General features: G+C 47.2%; 1 long non-coding RNA gene across 2 annotated transcripts; it reads right to left on the bottom strand.

Annotated features, from left to right (window-relative positions):
- Positions 1–852: 852 nt before the first annotated feature.
- Positions 853–11,246, bottom strand: LOC115081099. 2 transcript variants are annotated; one of them, XR_003853730.1, is made up of 4 exons: positions 10,997–11,246; positions 7,885–7,968; positions 1,488–1,593; positions 853–1,347 (listed from the first exon to the last, which is right to left on the bottom strand). It is a non-coding gene; the product is annotated as an uncharacterized LOC115081099 (long non-coding RNA). The 2 variants fall into 2 exon arrangements; XR_003853729.1 differs by having other exon boundaries at positions 853–1,593.
- Between the last annotated feature and the right edge of the window lie 148 nt (positions 11,247–11,394).

Genomic DNA, 11,394 nt, shown 5'->3' with positions numbered 1-11,394 from the left:
GAATTAATGCTTTTGTACAACAGTACTGTTATATTTCATATAAATATATACACACAATGAGGTTAATTTCGAAGCCATTTCCACTGCAAAACTGCTTTGCTGGGGAAACTGGGTTTCTAAAAATTGCCCCTCTCCCCATGTAGGGATAAAATTACAAGCGTAGTGCCACAACGCGTGTGATTTTACCTGCAGAGGAAGAAGGCATTACCCGGAGAGAGATGGGGGAGGGGCTTTAACATTTTTTCAAAACGATACACATTCAGTTTACCTGGAAAATACATTTGCACAAAAAGCAATGCAAACCTGTGTCAGCAGGTTGCCTCCCCCCCTTCCTCTGGGCAATTTTAACCTATGAGGTTTGCTGCAATAATGCAAGCAAATCAACCCTGGTGGTTTTGCATTCATTAATGCTTAAAGGAAAATGAGCCCGCTTTCTCTGCAGGTGATTTTTCCATCGGAAACAAGGCATGTAGTTTTGAATAATCAAAACTATGCATGTTGTTAAAATCCCTGCCCCCGCTCCACCCTCCGGACTGCCTCTTCAGTCCGCAGGTAGGACCCACGTTGTTGAACAATGCCCATAATGTTTACTGACGGATAGGATGGCCAACATTCCAACCTCAGATTTGCATGGATAAAATACTTATTTTGGAAAGGGTTTTGAATATTCCTCTCCCATGTCTAGAAAGAACATAATGGGCAAAGCTCCACTCCACATGTTTCCCTTTGGTTTTAAAGTTAGTTAAAAAAAAGAGAGAGAGAGTTTGGGTAGAGATGATGCCTGTTTTCATTTTTTAACTTTTTTTTTTATTACAAAAAGTTGTAGAAAAGAATTAGGAAGAAATACAGAAAGAATTAAGAAGAGACAGTATAAAGATGAATATGCAAACATATGGGGCTGATTTTCACTCTGCTCTTCCATACTTAAGCTCACCGGCTAAAATAACCTAACCATCAATCCTAGGCAAATTTTCAGGCACGTAAAGTTTCCTAAATGTAGGTGGCCAAAAATTCACGCTCCCTTCCCCTCCCCCCACCTTGTGGGATCAACAAGGTTTACACTTTCATGTCCTATGAATTACTTAATCTGTCTAAACATTTTAGAAGCTCATTTCCAATGTATAGAGAAGAAGATAAATTTCTAAGATCAGTCAGAAATATCAGTCCCTAGAGAGTCCTTCATGTGTGCTAAATCTAAATCAGTCGTCATGGTTTATGTCTACTGCATGGTCTGATGTTTACAGTATGTCTAGGTTATGCCTAATGTCCCTCAGCCTAGCGCTCTTAACATCTGCTGTGATCAGAGACCGGAGTACTTCGTTCTGGAGGATTTTTCCTTTCATAGTCCTGTAAGAAATAAAAGTAAATTAGGCAAAACTGATTTCCAAAACTTAATGTTTTCAGTTTGGTTTCCAAAAACATGGAGTTATATCAAAATGTGGATGCATGGATTTTTGAACTTTTAACTTTTTTAATATACAATTTACCAGCTGTACATTAAAGAGGGATTCAACTTGTCTCCTCTTTCTTTACTATCAGTAGAACTGCTGTCTCCCAGAGCCTCCATCTTGATCACGTACTGTCTGAGTTTGGCTGTTGAATAAGAAAGACCAATTATATGTTTCTGTTATTTAGTTTTATTTGTATTTAATCGCCTCATGCAATAACTGAAATGAATTCTGTATTTGTATTTGCAAGTATCTTTCTAGTTTTGATCTAATAAATATAAGAGTATTCAAGTTAGGCCACTGCTCTTATCAAACTTTATTTTTATGTGATGAATCTGTATGTTCTTAATGTAAACTTTCTGGCTGCTTTAAAAATAAATGCCCATGTGCCCAAATAACATGTGAGCAGAGATATGTAGCAATTTTATATTGTGCGAATCATTTAAAATACCCTGACGTGCGTGATCTTAAGAGGTGGCTCGAGAAAATGTCCTGCATGCATTACCAGGGCTTTTATGCTCATATGCTCACACAGGGGAAAACCAGCTTTTTCAAGCCCTTAGCGGGAGAGAGAGAGCGCACTGTAGGAGAGACAATACGACACTATATATATAGATCAGATCTACCACTGTAAGAGGGGCACTTTCAACTCAGGGTGGGTTTGGGGGGGCGGGGGGTGCAGTGTTACATTTGTGTACTACAGACCCTTGCTTCCTGGCCAGAAGGGAGGGAATGAAGGACTTGAACAGGAAAGTGTAACTTGGAGAGATTAATTACCTGATAATTTTGTTTTCCTTAGTGTAGACAGATGGACTCAGGACCAGTGGGTATTGTGCTCTTCTGCTAGCAGATGGGAAAGGGAGTCAGATTTCAAAGCTTACGTCACTCTAGATATACTCCTGCAGTAACCTCAGCTCTTCAGTATTCTCTTCGAAAAGCCATTGTGGATATATCTTTGCTTAAATAACTTGATTAAACTTGATTAAAACTTGATTGAACTGGTTCAACTGATTTCTAAACTGGAGACCGCCAGTGCACTCAACCAATTGACGCTGACACCGGACAACTGTGGGTGTCTTGAACTAGAGGTTGCCAACAGCTTACCCGTATTTGCTTAGTCTAGAGATTTGCTTTCCAAGGTCCTCCTTCTCTGGGGCAGCCGTGGGCGGGATGCTGAGTCATCTGTCTACACTAAGGAAAACTAAATTATCAGGTAAGTAATTTCTCCATTTCCTAGCGTGTAGCCAAATGGACTCAGGACCTGTGGGATGTACAAAAGCTACTCCCGGACAGGGCGGGAAGTTGCCCGTGGCCCACTTAGTACTGCCCTTGCAAAGGCTGCGTCTTCTCGGGCCTGAACATCCAGGCGGTAGAACCTGGAGAAGGTGTGTAGGGAGGACCACGTCGCCGCCCAACAGATCTCGGCGGGCGACAGCAGCTTAGTTTCTGCCCAAGAAACTGCCTGGGCCCTAGTAGAATGAGCCTTAACCTGTAGTGGTAAGGGTTTTCCTGCCTCTATGTTGGCTGCCTTGATTACTTCTTTAATACAGTGAGCTATGATCGCCCGCAAGGCCGCTTCTCCTTGCTTCTTCCTGCTGTGAAGAACGTACAAGTGATCCGTTTTGCACACCGGTTCCGATCTTTCTAGGTATCACACCAGGAGTCTGCCGACATTTAGATGGCGAAGAAGGCATGAGTCTTCTGAACCCCTATTTTCATCCGGGGATGATAGGGAGATGGTCTGGTTCAAACGAAACTTGGAAACCACTTTCGGTAGGAAGGAGGGTACGGTGCGCAGCTGTATGGTTCCAGGAGTGAACCTAAGGAACGGTTCCCGACAGGATTGTGCCTGTAGTTTGGAGATGCGATGAGCTGAACATATTGCCACCAGAAATACTGTCTTCAATGTTAAGAGGCATAGTGACAGACTGCGCGTTGGTCTGAAGAAAGCACCTGCTAGGAAGTCTAATACAGATTGAGATTCCATAGGGGCACCAGCCACTTTAGGGGCGGCTGGAGTTGTTTAACCCCTTTTAGGAATTGGGTCAAATCCAGATGAGCTGAAAGCCGGATACCGTCCACTTCGGCTCTGAAGCAGGAGAGTGCTGCTACTTGGTCCTTGAGGGAATTGAGTGACAACACCTTCTTCATACTGTCCTGTAGGAACTCCAGAATCATGGAGATCTTGGCTGTCCGCGGGAGTATCCCGCGGTCCTCGCACCAGACTTCGAATACCCTCCAGATCTGTATGTGTGACAGAGATGTTGAAAACTTGCACGCGCGGAGCAAGGTGACAATCACGGCTATGAGTAACCGCGCTTCTTCAGGCGAGTCCTCTCAAGGGCCAGACCGTAAGAGAGAATCGAGATGGATCTTCATGAAGAATCAGGCCCTGCCAGAGAAGGTCCCTGTGTGGAGGTAGGCACAGAAGGCTCCCTGCAACGAGTCTTTGCATGTCTGCGTACCATGGTATCTTGGCCAATCCGGGGCCACTAGTAGAACTAGTCCCCTGTGATGTTCTATCTTACGGATGATCTTGCCCAGTAGTGGCCATGGGGGGAAGACGTACAGTAAGTCTTCCTCTGGCCAAGTCTGGACGAGAGCATCGATCCCTTGGGAGTGTGGCTCTCTTCAGCCACCTGATAGGCTATCCGGCTATCAGGTGGCTGAAGAACCTAGGGACTTGGGCACTGAGATAGGTGGCCAGTTGATCCATGGCTGGGAGGCCCCAGCAATTTACTATCAGTTGGAAGGCTGTGGTCCATAGCGTCCATTCCCCCAGGTCCAGGCTCTCTCTGATGAGGAAGCCTGCTGAGATGTTGACTTTTCCTGCGATATGGGAGGCCAAACTCCCTTGCAGGTTTATCTCCGCTCATGCCATGAGAGAGTCTATCTCCAGAGACACCTGCTGGCTCCTGGTTCCTCCCTGATGGTTGATGTAAGCAACCATTGTAGTGCTGTCCGACATTACTTGAATCGCTTTGCCTCAGAGTCTATGGCTGAATCGCAGGCACGCTAGTCTGACTGCTCGAGCTTCCAGGCGGTTTATGTTCCATTCCGCCTCTTCCTTGTTCCATTGTCCCTGGGCCGTCAGTTCCTGACAGTGGGCTATCCACCCTCGCAGGCTCACATCCGTGGTGAGCAAGGTCCAGTTTGGTGGGGATAGGCTTACTCCTCTGCTTAGGTGGTCTTCCTGAGGCCACCACTGAAGCTGAAAACGTACCTCTGCTGGTAGTTGGAGGTGAATTGAGTAGTCCCGGGACAATGGGTTCCATCGTGACAGTAAGGAGCACTGGAGTGGTCGCATGTGGGCCCTTGCCCATGGGACGACTTCCAGGGTTGATGCCATGAGGCCGAGGACTTGAAGATAGTTCCATACCTTGGGGCGTGCATTGGTCATCAATTGTCGTAATTGTTCCATCAGTTTCCTTCTCCTCAGGGGAGGGAGGAAGACTTTGTTCTGTTTGGTATCGAAACGGGCTCCTAGGTATTCTAGATTGAGAGGGCTGCAGACTGCTTTTGTCAGTGTTCACAACCCAACCGAGTTCCTGCAGTAGGTTCTTGACTCTGCTGGTCACCTGCCAGCTCTCTTCCGAAGACTTTGCCCTGATCAACCAGTCGTCCAGGTAAGGGTGTACCAAAATCCTTTCCTTCCTCAGTGTTGCCGCCACGACCACCATAATTTTATAGAATGTTCTGGGGGCGATTGCTAGGCTCGGAACTGGTAATGGTGACCCAGTATCGGAAAGCGTAGAAAACGCTGGTGATCTTGATAGACTGGAATGTGAAGGTAGGCTTCAGAGAGCTCCAGGGAGGTTAGAAACTGTGTGCGCGCATCTGTATTGGACGTGCACAAGTTAAGCACATCGGCCGCCTGGCCTGCCCCGCGTGTACCACCGGTCGAGAAGGGAAGATGGCGCCAACGACCCCCGCATGTAAGACGGTGCCCCTGAGGATCTTCACATGGGCCCCTGCCCGGATCGGGGCCTTGCTCAACCAGGGCTGCTCAACCCAATCGGTGCTCCCTTTTTACCTCGCCGGAAAAGAAACGGAATCGGTATGGCAATCTGAGCCTCGGAGACCGATCGAGTGCCGGGACGGTCTCCAGCTGCGAGGGGGGGAGGGCTTTACCTTCACCGCCGCAGTTGGTTGTGTGCCCGCTGCCTTTCAGCCATTCTGGGGGCTAAGTCCACACCGGGAACCAGCTACCATGCCAAGGCACACCTCTGAGGGATATTGGAAATCACCTCAGGAATTCTCAGCTGGGGGAGGGTCCCTTAGGTTTCACCGCAGGAGAGCGGGGCTCGATCTTCTTTAAGGTAAATTTTCTTTTTCTTCTTTGCTGTAATTCTTAACACTATTCTAGTGTGTGGGATAGTGTCCACATCCGCTAGGAGACAGAGAGATACTGAAGAGCTGAGGTTACTGCAGGGGTATATCTAGAGAGACGTCAGCTTTGAAATCTGACTCCGTCTCCCATCTGCTAGCAGAAGAGCACATAACCCCACTGTTCCTGAGTCCATCTGGCTACACGCTAGGAAACTTATTTATTCTCTCAGACAATAGAAAGACTACGGGGCACCCATGAAGTTACCAATTAGCTCATTCAAAACAAATTGGAGAAAATTATTTTTCACTCAACGCATAATTAAGCTCTGGTATTCATTGCCAGAGGATGTGATATTGGCAGTTAGTGTAACTGCGTTTAAAAAAGATTTGGATAAGTTTCTTATGATTCAAACACATCCTGACCTGAAAGTGCTCCTCTGACAGGCTGATGCAATATAGGATGCTCAGCTAAGCACACGGCTTTACATTTGCTTGGACGCCCATCCAAAACCCCTCATGCAATAAGGGGATTAGCGCGTCCAAAACACGTGGACAAATCAGCATGTAGCTAATAGCGCTCATCACATGTAAATTCATGTTGATAAGGCTATTAGCTATTACCCCCGATGCAAAAAATTGCTGCGCGGCCACGGCATGTGACTGCCTTGAGCGCCGAAAGCAGCCGGCAGCGGCAGCCGAAAGCAGCCGGCAGCGGCGAAAGCAGCCGGCTCCTCCGCCTGGATGAATGAATTCATTCACTGCCGCAGCCCCCACCGGCAGCCCCCACCGGCAGCCCCCAGCGCCGAATCGCAGGGGTCGCACAGGCGCTGTGGGCCTGTGCGCGCATTCATTCACTGCCGGTGGGGGCTGCCGAGGCAGCCCCCACCGGCAGTGAATGAATGCGCGCCTGTGCGACCCGGCCTAGATTTAACACGCGACCACCCGCCGCCCGCCGGCCGTCTCGAACTAACGCGCGTCCACCCGCCCCCCCCCCGCCGCCGCCGCCGCTGCCGCCTGGAACAAGCGCCCACCCGCCCGCGGCCTAGATTTAACACGCGACCACCCGGATCCCGCCGCCAGCCGCCTGGACCCACGCGGCCCTCCGACAGGTATTTAAAAATAATTTTTTTTTGAACACTCAGGTTTTTTTTCCAATATAAGACATACCCTGAAAGTAAGACATAGTGGGACTTTTGGGGGTAAAAAGAAAGTAAGACGCTGTCTTATATTCGGGGAAACACGGGATTAGTATCCTAGCAATACTAAATAGGAGGAACCACAGAAAGCAGAATTATATGTCGCTCAAGGGCTTAACAAAAAAAAAAATCCTGCTTTCTGTGATTCCTCATAGGTGGAACCACAGAAAGCAGCATCCCTAAGGTCTGGCCCACTCAGAACCCCTGCCTGCAGTGAGTAAAGGAGTGAATACATGAATATTAAATATCGGGTACTTGATATTAATTTATTCACTCCTTCACTTCCTGCCGATTGGTCCATTCATTGTCAAGTGTCAATGAAAAGGACCAATCAGGAACAGCCCTGCTGGTGGTGGGGAGGGAGCTCTGGCCAGGCTGTTCTAGACACACAGCCACTTCTCCAGGGCACCCGATGCAGAGCGCTAGGGAGGCACAAATTACCCATTGTGTGACCCTTTTAGCGTAGCAGCTCATTTGCCTATTGCATTGAGCGCCCAGGAGAGGTGGATATGCACACATTCAAAAACGTGTGCTCAATCTGGATGAATGTTTTTTACGTGCTGATATTGCATCGGCCTGTTATGGCAGTAGATATATAGTGGCATATTGTCTCTCCTACAGTGCCCTCTTTCTCTCTCTCCCTCCCCAAATATATACGGTAGCTAAGCAGTCTTGAAAATCCCTACTTTGCAGCTTCTTGAAATTCGCGTTGCTCGCCTGTAGCCCACATATGCATGTATGGGGCCAGTTTTGAGCAAGTAACGCTTTTAAAATCTACCTGTTTGTGATCAAAATGCTTTAATCTGTATCTCAATGCCACAAGTGGCACACAGCATGTCAGCAAAGCACAACAGTATTTGGCACCATTCCTGTGCTTCTTGTCTCTCAAATGCATAGAATATCACTCTTACAGTTAGCAGTTAGGAACTTGAGTCAGCCAAAATCTTTTTGGACTCTGAAATGGCAAAGAGATCCAAAGCCTCTGCTCCTTCCCCCTACCAATAAACATAAAGAATAATGAGCATTGTATAAGCAGATGTTCACGAAATGTTCAGCAAAAGATAAATATTCATCACAGCTTGAAAGAAAATGTTTGGTGCAAGCAGGAGGAGCTACCACAGACCTTCTCTTCATCTCTTAATGCTTGCCACTCTACGCAGACATACCTACAAACATCCATTCACCCAAATACATACAGTGTGAGCCTTTTATTCACCTCCAGCAGCCTCTGGATGGGCATAGATTTACTCCAGCTGAAGGCTGATGTAAGAACATGCCAGAGTGCTGGTCGCAGCTATTCAGATCCCATTACTTCCTATCAGGCCGATACAGTAAAACCCGCGGGAGAGCCGGCGCTCCGAGGCGAGCGCCCGCTCTCCCGACGCGTGCACAGGCCACTCTCCTGTGCATGCGATTTAGTATGCAAATGAGGGCCCATGGTAAAAAGAGGCGCTAGGGACACCAGCGCGTCCCTAGCGCCTCTTTTTTTTGATAGGAACGGCGGCTGTCAGCGGGTTTGACAGCCAATGCTCAATTTTGCTGGCTTTGGTTCTCAAACCCGCTGACAGCCACGGGTTCGGAAAACGGACGCTGGCATAATTGGGCGTCTGTCTTCTGACCCACGTGCCGATTTTAAATTATTTTTTTTTTAATTTTAAATTTTTTTTAAATTTTGGGGCCTCCGACTTAATATCGCTATGATATTAAGTCAGAGGGTGTACAGAAAAGCAGTTTTTTCTGCTTTTCTGTACCCTTCCCCGGCACCAGCAGATGTTAATTTTTGAAAGTAAAATGTGTGGCTTCGCTGCACATTTTGCTTTCTGGATCACGTCGGAATAACTAATAGGGCCATCAACATGCATTTACATGTTGCGGGCGCTATTAGTTTTTTTTTTTGGGGGGGGGGAGTTGGCTGCACGTTTTCAACGCGCTATTATCCCTTACTGTATAAGGGGTAAAGCTAGCGTGGCAAAAACGCACGCCGATCACGATCTAACAGTGCGCTCCACCGGAGCGCACTGTACTGTATCGGCCCGATATGTGAGTGATTTTGACATTTTTTAAACATGTGGCACTTGGGGAAATAAGGGCTTTTAAAATGTAGTTACACAGTAAATGTCAGCAGAAAAAGTGGTCAGTCCAGTCTGTCCAGCAAGTTGCTGGTACTTAGTACTGGCACCTTTTTTCCCATGCATCAGCAAGTGGGAAATAATGGGAAGGGAGGGGCTAGATTAGGAGCTGGCTAGCTCTTCTCAACCTTTCCCCTCCTGTTCCTTAAAGCTGGGAGGGACTGGAGCAGGACGAAGAATGCTGTTCTTTGCTGAGTGAGAGTTGAGGTGCTATCCAATAGAGTTGGGGCAGGAGCCATGTTTTTTCCATGCCACAGCATGGGCACGCAGGGCTTGTGCCTCAGCTCTATTGGACAGTGCCCCACTAAACACAGAACAGCCCTCTGCTCCCTAATCCAGTCATCTTCCCTTGGGAGAGGAAGGGAGAAGCTGGAGCAGACACAGCAGTAGGCCCACAGCTCTCTGTGCTCCTGGGACTCAGAACTCAGCTGCTAGCAAGGGAGGGTAGGTGCAAAAGGTTATAAGCAGTAGATGTTGGGAAAAAGTGAGGAGTGGGTGAATGCTTGAAAAGATGTTATGAGAACAGAGAGACAGAGAGCGAAAGAGAATATGTTGTTCCAAATTATTTCTACCCTGTTCATTGTTTATTCCAGGTTATTTCTACCCTGTTCTTTGTAAAACAAGACTTTGTCTCTGTTAACTTTGCTGGTTGTAATGTAAACCGAAGTGATAATTAATCTTGTTAATTGAACCTCGGTATATAAAAGTTATAAATAAATAAATAAATAAATAAATAAATATACCAGGGAGAAAAAAAAAAGCATGGGAGGTAGAGAAAAAAAGGCATCAGTATATGTGTATTGCAGGAGATGGGAAAAATTCAGAAATAATAAAAAAAAAAAAAAAAGCACCAGTGGTTCCTCTCTCTCAATCTACCTTTTGGTGCTTTACTCTCTCCTTTATTCCCCCTCCCCAAACACACTGTGGTGCTTTTTCTCTCTTCTCCCCTGCCTTCAATTATTGGTGCTTCTGTGCCTCTCATCCCTCTCCTTCCCACTCTGGTATTTTTCCTGTGTCATGACAGCAGCAGAGGAATCGCCAACAAGTACTAGTGCTGTTCTCTTATGCCTCGTGCTGGAAGGAGGGAGGATGGGAAGGAGGTTTACACCATGACTGAGCTATGCAGCTGGTTGCAGGGGTGGGGCTACCACAGGGACATAGAGCCCAAAAAATGTTGGACCCTGGGTGGTCAATCCTATTTTCCCTCCCTCTTCCGCCTATCCAAGGATGGCCCTGCATCTGAGGACTGGTGGGCCTGTATTTAAGTATAGATAACATAGGCAACTGCCTCCTCCACCAAACGTTTATAGGTGCTGGAAGGTTGCCAATACAGCCATGCGGCAACTGGAGAAATTCAGCATAGGGCTTCCTGCAGCTGTTATACACTGACAGGCCCTGCAGTTCCCTGCTCCTTGCATGGATTTCCATGATAACAGGAAGCCTGTGAATGAGAAAAGGGCAGGGCACTGCAGAGTCTGTAAGCACACAATGGCTACAGGAGGTCCCATGCTGAATTTCTCTGGTTGCAGCTGCAGTGGGGCTAGTGCCAGGACAGAGGTGTTAAAGGAAGCAGGGCACCCACCCTGAGAGGGGATTTGAGCAGATGGGATGGAGGGAGGGAGGGCTAAACAAACTTCCCAGTGACTGCTCCCCCCACCCTGAGAAGGAGCCCTAGAGAATAATCTTGAATGCACCACAAAAACAAAATAGTAATGTGTGACCATCCTTTTTAAAAAAAAAGTGTACCAAACCTTCCTCCCCTCCCACCCTAACCATAACAAATCAAAAAACCAAACCCTCAGCACAAAATAACATTAATAGATCAAGAAAGGAACAGCCAGGGGGCTACACCAAAGAGAGGAGGCAAAAAGGATCTGATCGATAAGAAGCCTACCCATGAGTCTCAGGCCTCTGATGAGGAAGATGACAAGCTGGACCCTGAAAGATCTCTGTAGCTGGTGGAAGCCATTATGGAGGTGATGGATAAGCTGGCAGGCAGGATCCACAACTCACTCGATGTAAATATTACAACTGTTGTGGATAAAGTCGCTCAGTTGGTTTCATCTGTAGGCGAGACCTCTGCACGTGTTGATGCAGTGAAGGAAAGTGTTGAGGAGCTAGAAATGTCTCTCACCAAGGCTCACCAGAAGATAGTTGTCCTAGAAACAAAACAAAAAAAACAAACTATTAGAAATAAATGATCTTGAAAATAGGAGCCACTGGAACAACATCAGTGTGATTGAGCTCCTGGAGAAAACTGAGGAATCAAATTCTGTGAAGTTATTCTCTTCA

This window comes from Rhinatrema bivittatum, chromosome 1, assembly GCF_901001135.1.
Source record: "Rhinatrema bivittatum chromosome 1, aRhiBiv1.1, whole genome shotgun sequence".
In the NCBI taxonomy this organism is placed as follows: Eukaryota; Metazoa; Chordata; class Amphibia; order Gymnophiona; family Rhinatrematidae; genus Rhinatrema; species Rhinatrema bivittatum.
Note: the sequence above shows the minus strand (reverse complement) of the source record. Positions and strands in the feature narration are given on the sequence as shown.